Here is a 17,617-nt window from a genome sequence, read left to right as displayed (position 1 = left end):
TAGCCGAATTAGTCCCTATCATGTTATCACACAAGCCAACCTGAACTTCACCAATATCAACTTCATTCTCATCTAATGTATCCATTCCAATTGGAGGATGAGGGTTTAAATTTTGAACTTGGTTGCTCCCAGATACTGAATTGTAATCTTTGTTTAACACTTTCATGCTTCGGTTGCTTGTAGGCTCAAATGATAGGTATAGGGGGACCTCCAATGGATTTTCACTAAGAATATAAAACTTCAAATCACGGTCATTGCTTAACTCAAATGGAGGAGCTTCCTTTTCTCCTTTGATCTCATATATACATCTTATCTTTATGTCGAACTTTGTAGGGTCAACTTCTGCAAGGTCATATAATTCATACTGTAAATCTTTGTGCGTTATTTCTTTACTGACAACAATGCCTTTTAACACTCCTCCTTCATATTTTCTTCGTTCCTCATCCCATGCACCACCGTGACGCACTAAAATCCGAACATGTGCCATCCTTAAACTACCTTAAGTAGTTTTGTATCTTCAAAAATTGATTTGAACTTAAGAACCTACAAGATGCGTGCAAGATGTAAATAAATAACAAAAATAACTGCAAGATGTGTGCGGGCCTAAGAGAGTTACTAAACATGCAAAGAATAACTCTAAATGGATTAGGAGGTGTACCAATTTGATTTTGAAATAAATAGTGAAAGTTTGGAACGTGCGAGATACGTGCGAGATGTGTGCGAGATAAAGCATGAGGGCCTAAAAGAGTTACTAAACATGCAAAGAATAGCTCTAAGTGGATTAGGAGGTGTACCAAGTTGATTTTGAAATAAATAGTGAAAGTTTGGAACGTGCAAGATACGTGCGAGATACGTGCAAGATAAAAAAAACGTGCGAGATAAAAAAAAACCTTCATTCCTTCTATTCCTATTGCTTACTCCTCCTCTATTTGATCCAACTAAATCCTCATCCTCTAGTTCAATTCATTTTTCACTACCCATTGAACTTCCTAAGAACCTAAAACCAAACTTTGACCAAACTAATTTACGGCAAATAAGTCCAATTCCAAAAACCAGACAATTACGGATGAAAATAGCACCAAATACCCCAACCAAACATTTACTTACAGCAGATAAATTGAAAATCGGTTAGACATGAAACTCACCTAAATAAGAGAAAACGCTCGAAGTTGATTGAATGGTTCGAAGAGGAGCGACGAAATGCACTGGACAACGACCGACGAAGGGCAAGCGTCGAAGGGCAAGCGACGATGGGCAGAGTAGGTTCAGGTGTTCTACGCGAAAGAAAAGAGAAGGGAAAGGGAACTATATGAAAAAGAGAAGGAATCGATCGTGGAGAGAAGGGAAAACAAACGTGGAAGAGAGAAAGGAAAAGAAGGGCATTTTTGTCCATTCACACCCAAATTGTCCTAAAAGTCTTTCTTTTGAAAACTTGTTCCAAAATTCATTTAAACCTCTTTTTTAACCTATTTTTGGCAATTTCCCAAATATTTACCAAACAATTCTGAAAATGGAAATAGTCTACACGTTCACAAAAAAAAAAAAAAAAAAAAATACAAAAAATGCCTCGTCAACCACGTTGTCAACAATACATAATATATTTGGTACACGATTGATTAGATTTGACTATTGTTTGATGCACTATCGATTTACTTTTTCAACTCTATTGTTTAGATTTGAGTACACGATCTTTTAAATGATTTTTTTTTCAAAATTTGGTACATGATCGTTTAGATTTGGCTAAACAATTTTTTTTGAAGATTTTTATACATGATCGCTATTTTTTGTACACGATTGTTTAGATTTGGCTACTCAAATCTAAATAAAGTTTTTTTCAAGTCTACACGAGTTGCCACTTCAGAACTTTCTTTTGCTGATGATCTTCTACTTAACTGCTTTTGTAGAACTGTGATCCCTTCCACTACTCTTGCTACACCTCTTCTTTGAGTTCCTTTAGCTGGAGAGGAACTGAGACTTCTACCACTTTTCACGAAATCCCTCAATGCGCGCTTTAGCTCCCATTCTCAGAGCGTAACCAAGAACCTATTACTTTGAGAAAGATGAATTGAGACTTTCCCTTATTTCGTCGTGAGACCTGAACTCGCATCGAAGGAAAGAAATCTGAAAAATGCCTATTTGTCTTGGGTAGATAAAAAATAGCACTTCAAAGAGTAGCATATTCTTTGATGTTATTCTCGTGTCAGCCAAGCGAAAAGTTTGAATTTAGGCCATTTGCATAGTTGCATTAAGAGTGGAAGTTGGAGTGGTTTTCTAGCCCTAAGCAGACTAGTTTGTCGCCCATTTCCAATCAAGCTAGTTGCTTTCTTTCACCTTATCAATCCTATCCCATCCCTAGGGATGAAGTGGCGTGAGCTCTTTTTTACCTAAAAAAGGATATTTCCAGCTGGGCTCTTTAAGCTGAGCTTTTGATGTTGATGTAAGCAAGTGAGCGAGATTGTGATTAATATGGATATAAACAAGTCCGATAGCTCTGGCTCCGTAGGAGCAGTATGATCTTCTTCTTCCCGCTCCCTCCGTAGGTTCAAAGAATATTGCATTTTCCATCATATTAGCTATTTGATCTACAGATGAATATGGATATAAACAAGTCCTTCAGACCAAAAAATAACCGAATGAATCCTTAGTTTTTTTGCTAGTAGTTGCATCTAAGTAGTAGCTGCCCATCAAATTCCATTCCTATGGCTAGGAGTCAAGATATTGTTTTCTCAAATCTCTGCCCGCTTCGTAGGTATCTTCCTCCACTCCGCATAGTAGTGCATTGAGGAAACAGTTGTGGAGTTAGTAAAGTGATTCAAAGTTGATACAGTGACTTCAAAATCATGGGTAGGTTAGGAAGCAAAAGTAGGGGAAAGTAACGTCGGTGCTTAGTGAGAGGAAGGAAGCCCATGCCTCAAAGAGGAGGCAAACCCCACCTCTGTGCAGGGTTAGGGCTCGATTTAGTTCTTTTAGAGGTCTTCAGTTTCCCTTCTTCTTGGAGCAAAAGGAATAGCCCTTTCATTTGTCCCTTTGTTCATTAAGGTTGTGTGAATAAAGCAAGAGATATTGGAAGTAGCTTTCTTTCAAAGCATGTCTTTTCTATTTTCTATGATGAAGGAGTCAAATCCCTCCTTGGTACAAAGAGAGTTCTAGGAAAAACTCCCCAAAAGAGGGGGATCAAAAGTTGAATCCGTTAATCAAAGACCCCTTAAACAAGGCCCCACTCCTAGGTTCGACTAGTAGGATTGCAAAGAGGATGGAATCAATCGTAAATATAGAGGGTCAAATCCCATTCAAGCATAGATTACTTATGCCTTAATCTCGCTGGTGGTCTTTCATCAAAATGCTGTCTTCTTGTCCACTGAGCATGAAAATCAGTCTCTACCCTAGCTTCGGCAACTGCTCTTCTTCTTATCGTGTGAGCTTGTTCTCTCTCTAGGGCGTCCTCTCATAACCAATTTCTACTCTACCCCAATGTACCTGGAAGTCGAGACAGGTGGATTCTCTCTCCCCAAATACACATGATTGAGATTCCTCTTCTCGAGTAAATTACTCAAGTACTAGTCCAACCCATCTATGGTGGCCCTTCATCAATTGTGTTGGCTCAAGGGTTGAGCTTCCGGTTCTAGTTATGAAGAAAGGGACCGATTTCAGATGATAATGAGACAGCCACTCATCCCTCTCCTAACTCAAGTCCCTACCCTAAAAAGGTCAACTCAGTCAGCCCGTAGGTCGAGTGTCTTAGAGTCACATCCTCACTTCATGCTTGAAGAAGGAAGACCTACCGTGGAAAGGATTCTTAGTTCCTTTGGAACCAACCCTGGTTCTTTACTATAGGACCTTTCCCAAAGAGGTCTTATGTAGAGAGAATAGTGGGACGTCATAAGGCTTTTGTGCTAGTATTGAAGAGAAAGAAGTCTTTCCATCCACCAGATAAGATCGGCTGCTTTCGGACGAACTAGGGCTACCATAAAGAAGGTTATGGATATTCAAGGTCAAATGGTTGAAGTTTGGGGCAAAGTCAATCTAAAAAGAGGGAGGATGGGAGTCAGAAGAAGTAGATCCTTCCTATAAGGGTTCTAACTTGCACTCCTTTGAAGGAGCAAAGAATCAATCTCCTACTCTGCCTCTCCTTTTTAGTCGAGCTTCTTCACACTGCTCCGTGGGAGTCTCAAAGAATTTGATCCTCTTGATTGTCCATATTCAAACGATCTTTCTCGTTTTTTGACTGATTTTTTATCTTTTCTTGCTGCCAACCATAGCCTAAAGTGACTAAATGTGCTCTTTCCCTAGCAAAGAGTGAATTTTGGCTCTTGCATTTTTAGAATTTGAGCTAATATCGGTCCAAAGGACTTATTTATCCATAGAAAATTGACCTAATATGAGGGAAGCGACTTCAAAGGAGGGCAATGCGACATAGGTGTCCAAACGAGGGGAACTATTATCATAAGAAAGTCTTCTCCCCACGTAGTAGTTATGCTTATAATATCTCTTCTGTCAAGGATCGGGATTAGGTAAAACTACTGTAATTGAGGCTGTATGAGATCCCATATATTTCTATCTTATAAAAGGTGCAAGCTATCCTAGAGGTCTGAATCGTTTTCATCAATTCCTTTAATAGTCTGCTGTCTCATTTTCAGTAAGGGAGTCGAAAGGTCACATCCCCTGTGGATCTTGGATCGAGAAGGTATTCATAACTCAACTTAGTAGAATGACCTACGGTAGATGAGAGGAAGAAAGAATGACTCTTTCATTCTCAAGGGTAGAAAGGTAAGAAGAAGAATCGAAATGAGAACTTTCTTTTGAGTATTCCCCATATTTCTTGGTGTGACTTGGATTAAATAAAGGGAATACTCAGAGGAAGTGGCACTCAATAGAGGAAGGGTTGTCCAACCAAACCGTTTGGTTGTGAGCCGGGCTTGATTTAGGAGTCTTTCAATAGGAGCTATAAGGCTCGACAATATTTAGGTTCCATTTTAATTGAATAAGGGTTGAATCAGTCACTTCTTTTGAAACTGTTTGAAGTATTTGTTCTTTCAGCGAACAATGAGAATCAGTACCATGAGAAAGGGGACATCCAAAGGTTCAAGTGAATATGGATTTCTCAAATTCTTTGATCCTTTCTGTATATATTTCAAAAATGTGCACTACATGTCATCCTACTACGTCTGATTTCGTGCTATAGGTCTGAGAAAAGCCTTGTAAACTGAATATGGATAAGTCCATAGGTCTTGAAATTAAACTAAAGAGGATGAAATAATTTGAGAGCGTAGGAGGAGAGAATTCTTATTCCATACCTCTGGTCTTGTAAAAGCCTTTCTAATCATCAACACTCATTGATAAGGTGTCCTCAATCATTGATTTATTGTTCTCTTCTTTGTCTTTACAATCATCAAAACCAGAGGCTCCGTAGGATTTGAGGGGCCTAATTAATTAATTTAGATTTCTAAAATTCTTTGATAAGGAGTTCACTTATCCTTGTTCATTGATTTATTTTGAGTCGAGTTATTTCAAAAAATAAAGGGCAATAAATAAGGGATAAAAGACTCTCTCTCAAATTCTAAGATAATTCTTTGATCCTTTATGTTTTAAGTCAAGTTATTTCATTAATGCACTCCTTCACATTCCTTTCGCTTCACACCTCCAGACAGGTTCATATGGATTTCTGACTCATCTAGAACTTTCTTTTAGGACTACTAAAAAACCACTAACAAAGAAGAGGAAAATATGTCAAATCAGGTTTTGCCCTATCAAAGTTGACTCTTAAGAGGTTGAATTGCTCTTGAACATGGAAAGTTGGTATTTTGCATCAATCTCAAAATCTCTACTTTCTTTAAAAAGATAGAACTTGTTTTGACTATCTAGGCGATTTCACAATAGGAGATTTCCTGTGACCTTTCACTTCCTTTGATTTCAACAATTGAGCTTCTTTCGACCAAGACAAAGTGGCTCTTAGTTGAGGAGAGGATGGACCTCTCCCTTATGCCCGGGTATCATAGCAAAAGTGAATGAAGTCTTAAGTAAAACACAGACAATTAGCAATTCATTCTCACTTCAAGCATTTATAGTTCGCAATCTCTCTTCCCCCCCCCCCCCCTCAACGTAGCGGTAGAAGGAAGAATTCTAAGAGTCTCCCCTGGGTTAACTCCTTACAGAGCCTTGTACAGTAAAGGGTCTTTTGGCTTGAATCCATGGGCGAGAGGTTAAAGCGACTCCACATAAAGTTTCTCCTTATAGTCCATTTTCTCAACAAATTCGTCCCCTTCCCCGTCTAACTTCAAAAGCTAAAAGAGAATGGGCCCCCACAAGACCCATCAAAATGCAATTATTCCTTTAAGTAGGTGATAGGACAACCTTTGATCTAGGAATTACAGCTATCATTATGAGTCACTTGACCGCTGCCTTTCTTTCTCATTCAATCAAGTTATGACAGATGACTCGAAAGAAATGGCACAAGATCTCATGCTACTAGGTCAAGCTACGTAACTTCCCAAGGAGTCTGAAACCATTCTTCAACTTCTCTTTCTACTTCAATATGGCAATATGGCCTAGGATCGTCTTAGTTGAGATATGAAACTCTTTCCTTCCCCTTCCGATTTGACTTGCTACCCTTTCCCCATTATGTGAACAATTCCCTTTCTTTTGAAAATGGTAAAGGGACTGAATACTATTTTGAAATACCGTGTGCTAGTCAGATACTCAAATAGATAGTTTGGGAAAGCTACAATCGTTTAGCACCAATCGGCTAAGCATGTCCCCGGATAGCTGAACTTGTGCCACTAGGGTTAATGTAGTATGGGGTCTTCCTTTTTTAACGATTCCTCGAAAAATCTCCTACTTTGAATCTACCTCTTCGACAAAAATGCATCCTTCTTCTACAAGACCCAAGTCCGTCGACTAAGAAAGAAAGAAAATTTATCTCGTTATGAACCCCAATCCGTCCGTCAACTCCTTGCAAAGCCTTGCCTCCGGTCGTCTTGTCCCCGATCGACCTCATAGAAGGACTATGTTCGAACTTCTCCTACGGCATAATCATGAGATTCCTTTTCCTTTAAGTAGGTTTTATAGGCAAAGTTAGAGAAAGTCAGTTCGTATCCCAGGTCTCATTATCAGTCCTTTGTTCCCTCCCTCTCTTGTTGTACAACTCGCTCCCACCTTTCTCCCTTACAGTTGCTTTCACTTTCTCTACGAGACAGTCTCACCTTCTTTTCTCCTCAGCTCTTGGTGGGGAGTTATCTTATACGAGCTTAATTCTTTTCTTCTGTCGAAACTAGGAATTCATACTCTATCTTTTCTCTGACTTTCTCATTCATCAGCTCTTTAGCTTCTCACTAAGTAGGGAAAGCGCTACTTCTTAGAAAGATTTCCACTTATTCAAGAAATAGTTCCTGCCTTTCGTACTTCTGCTTCTGCAGACATCCCACGAAGCGGTCAATCCGAAATAGCATACCCCATACCTATCAGAAGAAAGCTAGCTAGCTTTATGGAAGAGCTATTTCATCCTATATTGAGCGAACTTCTGTCTCTTTCATTTTTAAATAACCCCTTGGTGATTCTATCCTTACCGCTATGTGGGATTTCGAGATATTGAATAAGCGGATCTAACCTCTGTTTTATAAATTGGTATTGGTCAATTACATCGACCCTTTCCCATCTCGACCACTATTGAGTGGTTTGGGCTACGGGCTTAGGCTTAATACGATCTTTCTATAAAATATGCTGATTTTTCTTCTTTTCTTCTTCTTTTCTTGGATGGAACCTCAAATCTAGACTACTTGGCTTGCTACCTTGATTTCTTCTGTTCTTCTTCTTTTCTTGGTTCTATTCTTAGTCTTAGTTATGTTTTCCCCTTCGCACTTCCCCTTTGTAGCCCTTCTTCTAGTAATTCTTTCATTCTTGATTGATCTCTTTCTTCATTTTCCAATCCATTCCCATTTTCTCTTTGATTTTCCTTCTTGTTAACAAGTGAAATTAAAATCTACTTATTGATTTGATTAGTCGAGTTTCAAGTTCAATTTCTCATTCAACCTATTCTTTTTTAGCCAAACTCTCTGATTCTCCATTATGGTCAGTCAAGCCCCAATCTAGAAACCTGAAAAGAAGCGATTCACCGACAAGGGGGTTTTCTTTCTAATAAAGGAGTAGGATCGAAACCCATCTATCTAAGCAATTCACATATAGAAACTTCCCCTACTAATACTAATCAAAATACATGAAAATTTCTCCCCTAAAATTGAGGGATTACAAAAACACATGCTCAGAATCATTGGTTTCATCTTACTTCACTTTTAGCAATTTTTAGCGCTAAATTTGAACCAATCATATATGGTAACTGCCTTACTAATTAATCAGGTCAAAAAATAATCGATTCCTTCTGGGAGGATTTGAGTTAGTCAATCAGTGAGCATCCGACTGTCCTTTGGATTGAGCGATACACAAACAACGAACAAGCAGGCCAAAATATAATTTGATTGCATTCCTTAGAGGGTTATAAAGGATCCAAGGTGGTGAGTGAACTTGCTCCATGTACAGGGGCCTTCTGACTGCATAGAGTAGTGTCAGAGAATAAGCACCTTCTATACCTTCTCGGACATGGAAGGGGGCACCCCTTTGATCAATATGTAAGCGACCGACTGGCGTAGGGTGTGTATTGCAAGAGAGATAGGGTAGATATAGACAGCATGAGAAAGAGGTCATTCCTTAGAAGAAAGAAACCATCTCAGGTGTACCATCCAGAAGGATACAAGAAGGCACTAACTGTGCGACCAACTACACCCCTAAGAAAAAAGGGGGTGAGTAGCGACTACCTTTATGAAGAAAGAATGCTATCCCTAGCTACCATTTATCACCCTTTCAAACCTCATTCATGGAGGGAAATCAAAGGGCTCTAACTAAGATCACTATATTTGATAGTCTGAGTCCCTTTCATCTTCACACGCCAAGCGAAGTGAGTGACGAAGGGTAGTCTACCAAAGTGAGCCTTCTCGCGAGGCACGAGTTGAGTTGAATGGTTACTACCTAGGACAAATAAAGAGGTCGTACGGGAGATGTGGAAAGTCCTTGGTGGGGTAGTGGCCCCCAATAACCTAACGATCTCTCGGTGAAAGGATTACTAATTATATCCATACCACAAAAAACAAACTAGAGGGAGAAATGGCTATGATTTAGTAAAACAATAGTATTAGATCGAAGATCCTCAAAACAATGAAAGACCCAAATCTCTCTCATGGAGTCTAGCTTTAAGTTTTCTCTTATGCACAGGCTCATTCATTAAGAAGGGTACCCGAGCCTTTAATACGCACTCAACGGTAACAGGAAGGGCTGCATTACTCTAAGTTTTGCATGCTCCCCCTAAGCAGGGAAAATAGATAAAGGAAAGGAGAGGGCAAGGATACCTTGTAGTGGAAGGCATACTTTAAGGATACCATATACCGCAAAGAGTTCTTTCTTATTTGATTCTACTTTTCAAAAGAAGGAGCAGCAAGAGAGAGCAAGCCCTCGTCCTCGGAGCCCAGATTGAAGTCGAAAGTACTAGATTATGTTAGTGATAGTTCCATGCTCATGTAGTGGTAAGTGGTAGTTATAATTTTAGGTCTAGGTTCAAGGCCTAGAATTGGCTTAAGATATGAAAGAAGTCCCTTTGTTCATTGAAGCAGTCGAGCACTTTCCTTTCTTGTTCAATGCCTTGGGTCGAGTTACTTTGCTTTGGTCTCTTTCCCTCTCTCTTGACTTTATGCCTCGCACCTTCTTCTATGCTATTTCATCCATTCGTAGGTTCAATGCAAGCATTTCATAAGAAAATGGAAAGAAAAAAAAAGAGGTCCCAACTTCGTCCGAAGGACTAGTCTTTTAGTGGAAAGTCCTCCTCTTCTTTTGTACCGAACTTACGCTCCATCTTTTACTTAGTGGATCAAAGAGGCTCAAAGGATTTGAGTCGCTTCGATCATTCTGCAATATTCTTATAGTTCCATCTTTGACTTAGTGGATCAAATCAAATATGGAAACTCCTCTGATTTTAGACTCCTAAGTGAGCAGTCTCATCTGAACTTTTTTTAGCTCTTTCATATTCATATGGATTAAATAAGGGTCCATCCGAAGGACTCAAAAGTCCATATTAAAAATTAGTAGGAGTCTTTTATTCCTTTAAGTAGGTTCTGGGAGTCTTCTTCCTCTCCTTTATCTTCTTCCAATAGTTTTTCCTTCCACTAGGCTTGAAATTAATTTTTCTTTCTTCCTCTCCTAATTTATGAATGTTCATTGATTGCCTTAGGCTTGATTTAGTAGGTTTCAAAACATAAGAGAGAAAGTTTGATCAATTACATTAACAAGTCCAACTATCCACTTAAAGTAAAAAAATGATTAACTTCAAGAAGAATTGCATTTTGATGCCTTCTTCTCTGAAACTGGAGGTTATGTAATAGCGAGATCTATGTTAGAAAGAGAGAAAGGAAGGCTCTCAAAAAAATCGAATATTTCTTTGTAAATTCTTTGCTCCTCTCTTTCTTAGTTGAGTTGCTTCACACCTTTCCAGTCACTTTGCTTCACGCCTTCAGACGGTTTTGACCCCACTACGCAGATGCCTCATGAGGCAAAGAGGCTAATCGATGGAACAAAAAAGAAAGACCCAAAGAAGCTAGGGTGCGACTATGCCAGTAAGTGCCCCAGCGTGCTCTCTCTTTTAAAAAGATGAACCTAAATGGGTTTTAGGAAATCTTTCCCCCTTTAATCTCTTTGTGGAATCCGAGTAACTTTCTTTAGAAATGGAACCCTTCATTGTAGTCAAAAAGGTCAGTTCCTACAACATACTTACTGACTTTTATACGACTTATAAATAGTCCATTTTCATGGAAATGAGAAATATCGAGAAACTAGAAAGTTTGATTGTCAAATTAGAAAATGAGAAGTTCTTATTACAATTGGGAAATAGGACCCGAGCAGCCCAACCTGAAAGACCCTCCTAGTCAAAGCCAATAAAAAAAGAAGTTGCCTTTCTTTAATGTGGGCCTTTTCTAGTCCTTTCTTTGTCCCCCCAACCCATTCTTAGCCCTCAATCGTAAAGTAGTTTGACCTTTCAAGAGAGTTGAGGAGAAAGGAAAGAAGTATTCCATAAGTTCGAAAAGGAAGCATCTCCCACTATGCAGTCCCCACAGAGCGGTTTAGAGGTCGAAGTAGCTATAGAAGCTTTTTGAGTTCTACTTAGGGGTAGGGGAATTCAGTACTCAAAGCAAGAGTGGAAAGGCTATCGGGCAAGCTAGCTAGCTTGCTTCAGTAGTTTTGGCACACTAGGAGAATCTTACCCTACCTCCTTCTAACGAAAAACAAGGACTCATCAACAGTCATTCAATCTAAGATAGTATATGCTAGCTCGAGTCTCATAGTCAAGGAATAGGCTAGACCAAAACAAGATCCAAAGTAGGCTCAAACAATTTGAGTTTAGGCGGAAGAAAGAGTTGTGTCACTAAAATCAAAGAGGAAGACTAAAAGATCCACACCTACAAGTTGTTATCCCAATAATTCAAGGGATAGGAGTTCTCTCTTGAGGTATGAAGCGAGAAAGAGGGAGTGAGGCTGGCACCTGGCCTAAGAGGATCAAAGTCACTCTTTCGCGAAGAACTTTTAGTAGGACTAGCCCTAGAAATATGATCGAGAAGTTAGTATTTTTTCTTTCCCTAGTTCACGAGGAAATAATATACTCAAAAAAGAGGAAGGATAGAGAAGAGCTCTTTCATTCTCTCTTGAGGAAGAGTCAAAAAGTAGCTCTTATCAGCAGCATAACCTCAATCAAAAGCGGTATTCTAAGGAAGAGAGATATCAGAATGAGAATCAGTGGTGCGAAGGAAGGAGTTGGGTCTTGAAGTTGAGGAAGAGTTAGAAAGTAGCTCAGTAGTAAGGGGAGTCATGATAAGTTTCTCTTTCTTCCATTTAGGAAGAGTAGTCGCAGCTTAGAAAGAAGTGAATATGGATACATCAGTCCCATAACATTCAAGTTCCATAAATGAGTCAGAAAGTCTTGATGATGACGAAGACTATGTAAAAGATTAGTATGCGAAGCGCAACGACTGTTAAGGATCAAAGAATTTGAGACTATTATATCTTTATCTTCTACTAGATTCATTTTTTAAGGCTTTCTATTGTTATGTTAGGCTTTCCTTTCTTACTTAAATATTCATTGTTATAGGACTCTTAAACTATCATTAAATCCTTTTCTTCCATTGGAGAAAAAGAAGACTTAAAGTGATCATTCTCAATTCTCACATAATTTCCCTAGTGCTGAATGATAGAAGAATCGGAATCGGATGAAGGAATGGGAAGTGCTTCGCTACTAACACTCGTTGTTCTATCTTCTTGCTTCGCTTTCTTTTAGCCCCTATAATCTTTCTTCTTCTCTATATAAAAGAGTAGTTAAGCTTCTGCCTTTCAAGCTTCCTTGTTCCCATAGGTGGTCAATCTGGGGTCTAGCCTTTGTGCACTTCTTCTTTGAATAAATGAATCTAAAAATGCACATTAGGAGCGGCTTGCGCAATGAAAAGACTTAGAGAGAGAGATACGCCTTCCTTTCTATAAAGAGATATAATTCCCCAACCACTTCTTATGCAAGACTGCTAATGCAAGCACTTCTGCTTCAACCACTTATACCCACTGACGAAAAAAGAACAGTCACAGACTCCTCAATTCACCTTCACTTTGTTTTGTCACTGCAACTCTTTCTATTTCTTCTGCATTCAAAAGGATTCGCCCTCTCATCTGGCAAGGCATACTCTTTTCCTATCCGGTTCGAGATCTGATCCAACCAAAGAAGGATTCATTCCTGAGTGGACTTACTTGACTGACGAGGGATACCTAGGGAAGCCTTCTCCCATGCCCTAGCTTGTCTACCATTCTGGCTGAAGGAAAAGGGGATAGTAAGAGTTCGCCTCATTTCTTTCTTAAATGAGTTAGTTCGTTGTGGGCCTAACGAGCTACTTCTTCTACCTCTCTTTCTACAACTCTTGAGACGAAGGGTAAAGATCGGATGGTGAATCCTCAACTGGTGGTACTTCCTTGTCTATAATTCCTTCCTCTGAAACAGAAACTGAAATTTCGATCCTACCAACTTTAGAGAGTTTGAATGCTTCGTTTGGGAACCGAGTTCGTCATCCGCTTCCTTTGGGAGTCCTGTACCAGGATAGGGCGCTTGCTTCTACCTTTAACCACTCCGTGGGACTAAGTGGTCTTCTTTCAAGCTAGAAAAATCAAAATAGATGATGATATATGAAATAGCCCATACTTAGGTCTTCCATAGGCATAGGACAGGATGCCGAAAGAATACCTGTGCTCCACACCAAGCTCCTTCGCACCCGCTCCGTGGGCTGCCTCTTTCTCATTCATGACTCAAACCAATTACTTTTTCTTAGATAAAAGCATCAATTGAAAGCACAAAACTGAGTTTTCAACTTTCAACTTCACAAAACTTAGTGAAGAACTGGTAGTTTATTTTCTCACTTCATAATCTCTTGAATTGAGAAATATCGTCAGTTCAAAATAAGAATCAAACTACTCCGAAGGAGCATCCGAAGGACTCTTCACTTACTAATAAAGGGAAAGCCTAAATGGAGGACTCTATATATGGATTACGAAGTCCTCCAAACTCTTTCTTCCTTATATCCTGAAGTTCAGAGGACTGCTTAGAAGGCTGTAGGACGTAGAAGGCAAACTTCGAAGGCTCCTATGACGCACAGTGAAGAGACTTAACAAGAGTGCAAGTAGAACTAACTACTACTCCGAAGGAGGTGTAAAGCGAAGTGCATTTATGAAAGAGAAAAACAAAGGTCCAGATTAGCTTAATTAGACCTTCCGCTCTATTTTCCTTTTCAGATAGGCGAACCTTTTCCTTGAACTTCTTCTTTCTTGAACTTGAATATGATAGTTTCCTTTGTTATGGTAGAGAAGGCGTAGTAGGATGGAGAAGGAGCACAAAGAAGCGGAGCAGAGGCTCAAAGAATGTTCATCTTTCTTCCTTTTATTCCTTTCTATTCAAACCACCTCAATGAGAATAAAGTAAAAGACTTTGAGTTGAACTAGATTATTATGGAACTTCAGCATTACTAGTAAGCCTACAGAGCGAAGGACTAGAATATCTAAAGATAAAGAAGGAGCGGAGTCAGGTTCGGAACTAATGGACCTCAATGAACAAGGAGAGGCTCAAAAAAAGTGAATATGTTCTTATCTGCACTTTTCTTTCGTTTTGGATTGTTGAATCTGATCTTTCCTCTTCCTTGAACTTTAAACCCACTATTTAGTCTTCCACGGAGCACAGTTCGAATGGAATAAAAAGAAGACAAAAATCAGATAGCAAAGTTCGACAACCTTTACCTTAAGAGCTCAATGGAAGTCCTCCTTCCTCTAATTAAGCTACTCTGGACTACTCCTTATCTCTTCTTATGGCAGAGTTCTTATCTCTAATAATGCTGAAGTTTCTTTTAAACCTACTAAAAAAATTCAAGTTTATCCAACTTTCTCTCTAATGTTGAGAACTTGAACTTTCCATAGGTTCCCACTCCTTTTGCATCAAAATGCAATTCCTGACTGAACTTTCTCGTAGGCATTGTGGTTTGGAATCTTGCTTGATTGGCCCACCCTTTCTTTGAACCTTGTCAATGATCGAACTTAAAGATATGAACTGAGTTCCATTTGATGAGTAATTGAGAACAAGGAAGAGGGATATGGAAAGGATGAAGTAATGAAAGAGGAAGTAATTGCTAGTAGTAACGACTTCTCACGATCCATTTGTTCATATAGAATCATGTCCTAGGTGTATCAAAAAAACATTCTTTTCGCTAAGCGTATATAATAAAATAGAGTGAAAAGGTCCACCCCAAAACCAAAGGGGTACTAACTCAGAGCTGAGTCCTCTCCGAACCGCAGGAGATAGTTGCCCATCACACGGCTCACCAACTAAACTTGCCTCTATGGGAGGCTCACTTTGGGCAGGTTCGGATCACTGACAATACACGACTCTACGAAGGAAGCGTTTGGTGGGTTAGGAACCTTTGAAATATGATGATTTTCTGTCTTTGTTTGATGAGAAATGTGAGATGAAAAAGGAACTTTTTGACTGCCTTAACAAAAAAGAAACAAAAGGCGATCTTGCTTCTTAATCTCGTCTTTGATTTCTTCCATCTCTACCTCGCTTGTTCTCAGCTATGTTGAGAAAGGTTTGGAACCTTGTAGAGATCGAAAAGTACTAAAAAAAAAAGTAAGCTTCACTCTCCTTTCAATCAAGACCTCTCAACAGTGCTTCTTGAGGCTTCACCCTCCCCATAAGGCCCTGTTAGCATAGGTGAAGATGGGGATAAGGAATAAGGATTGAAGCCCCCTTAGCTCTACCAGGGACTAGGTAGGGTTTAGCTTTCTAAATGTGTAGAGCCAAGTGTAGTGTGGTGTAGTAGTAGGCACTTCTAGGCCCCTTCCCAACTATAGGAACACTCTAGTGCTTTGGGTACTACGAACCCTCTGTCTTCCATTGCATCAAAGCCCTTTCATGAGCAGAGGGGCTAAGCGTAGTTCTTAGAATCAAAGATTGAACTCAATCTTTTTTAGATATCAAAAGAGAAAGATCTAGATTCATCCATTTTGATATTCATATATCTGACTCAAAAAATGGAATTCTGAAGTTGCATGAAGCCTCAAGAATCCTTGATTTGGCCAGGAAAGACTGCACTGCTTTAGGCCCAGAGGGATAAAAGAAAGCTCCAGATGAGTTCTTCTCCACACTGATTTGGATCCGTGTCCGTTCCTGCCATGCGCTACGCGTACCATTGGCCTTTTGATCTCTTTTTATTCTTCATTGGACGGTTCAGATGGACTTCGTCATTCTTTCCCAACTCCAATTTCAAAGGTTGTCTCACATGGAATGTCGATTCATTTTCCACCCCCAATGAGATAGGGAATTAGCAACCCCTTATTGAGAATTTTTTGCCCTGAATCTTTCTGAATTGAGGCCTGGCTCGTGTCGTTCCACCAACGGGTAGGGAGCACTTCAATATAAGATTGTGCGCAGTCTTGGAAGTCCTATTACACCACTCGATGGGGCCAACTTCAATTCACCAAACCAAGGTTCATCTCGTGTAGTGATTGTGGACTCGTACAAGGATATTGAGTAGATAATTGATGTATCAGACTCGACCCTATCTTTTGGAGCATGCAATCCCATTTGTCTTGCAACTGAAAAGGTAATCTATGTGTTTGGTGCACGGAGAACTACCTTCGATCTCCCAAACAGACTGACTTGTGGCAACCTTCCAACCGCCCAACGACCTATGCTAGTCACTACTCCCACTAAGGCTAGGAAGTAAGCCCCACAGCCCAAAACAGCGAAAAATAAATAGAATTTGCTACAAAAACTGGCTAATATGGGTATTCCTACATATGAGAACATAGTAATGGAGAAGGTAATAGCCGAAATAGGATTTGTTTTGGCTAGAGTGCCCAAATCTGCTATATATTTGACATGGGTTTTCCATAATGCTAAAACTATAGCGAATGCATCTATCGTCATTAATACATAAATCAAGATACCAATTAGTAGTGATTGAATTCCTTCTATGGTTTCACATGAGAAACATCTACAAATATAACCTACTTGTCTAATTAAACTATGAGCTAGAGGTCTTTTGACTTTCGTTTGGGCCATGGCGGCCAGTGCTCCTAAGATCATAGAAGCAATGTTGCAGAAAAAGAAGATTTCTTACAATGTAGCTCCATAGGAACCATAAATAGAAAGACGTATTATATTAGAAAAAACAGAGATTTTAGGCGCAACAGAAAGGAATGTTGTAACCGAGGTGGGTGAACCATCATAGATATCAGGTGCCCACATATATAGAGTCAAAAACAAAGGTCCAGATGGGAGGGGGTTTCTTCGAGGCTTGAGAGACAGAATAGATAAGGCCCCATAAGTTTCGAATTTTTCGCTGAGGAATGAACACGAAAAGGAACAATGAATGATCAACGAAAAAAGTGCACTCTGAACCGAAGGTAAAAGTCGTTTTCCATCAAACGGCTCTTTTTGTAACTCCAATCTTGACTTGGATTATCTATCCAAAAAGGTTCACTCTCGGTCATTCTACACGCTGCCTAGCAGAGGCATGGTTATCTTCAGTGGATTTTCTCTTTTCTAGTGGATGTCGAACTTGCTGCACTATTAACTAAAAAAGGGGCGGGTGCAACAGCTACATGGACCCCTTCCTTTCTCTTGTTGCCAGTGCTTTCCCAGATCAACCCAAAATTCTTTACGATCAAGGGCAGGAAAAGCTCAAAGACTACTATCTTACCTAATAGACCAGAGCGTGGGTGGAACGAGGAAAGGGCCTGACAATCATACCACTACAATCGAAAAAGTGTGTTCCCTTCTGATAAGATGCACCCTAGGCCATCCTCGGCCTTCTTTTTTTCTATTCAAAAGAAATCCAATCACAATTTCCGAAAGCCTTTTCCTTCCTCGTCAAGCCTTTCCTTTAATGGTTAGGGGAAGCATTTCCTTATCTGAACTTGGCGGGCATTCTCTTTCTAGCCTTAGAAAAAAAAAAAGAGGGGTGTATTCCCAATAAGCGAAACCTTGAAGGTCCTAGGCCATGCATTC

The 17,617-nt window shown here is 39.7% G+C and overlaps 1 pseudogene; it reads right to left on the bottom strand.

The window, feature by feature from the left end:
- Positions 1-15,943: 15,943 nt before the first annotated feature.
- Positions 15,944-17,089, bottom strand: LOC127150949 (NADH-ubiquinone oxidoreductase chain 2-like; annotated as a pseudogene).
- Positions 17,090-17,617: the final 528 nt, after the last annotated feature.

Source organism: Cucumis melo, chromosome 9 (assembly GCF_025177605.1).
Source record: "Cucumis melo cultivar AY chromosome 9, USDA_Cmelo_AY_1.0, whole genome shotgun sequence".
Classification (NCBI taxonomy): domain Eukaryota; kingdom Viridiplantae; phylum Streptophyta; class Magnoliopsida; order Cucurbitales; family Cucurbitaceae; genus Cucumis; species Cucumis melo.
Note: the sequence above shows the minus strand (reverse complement) of the source record. Positions and strands in the feature narration are given on the sequence as shown.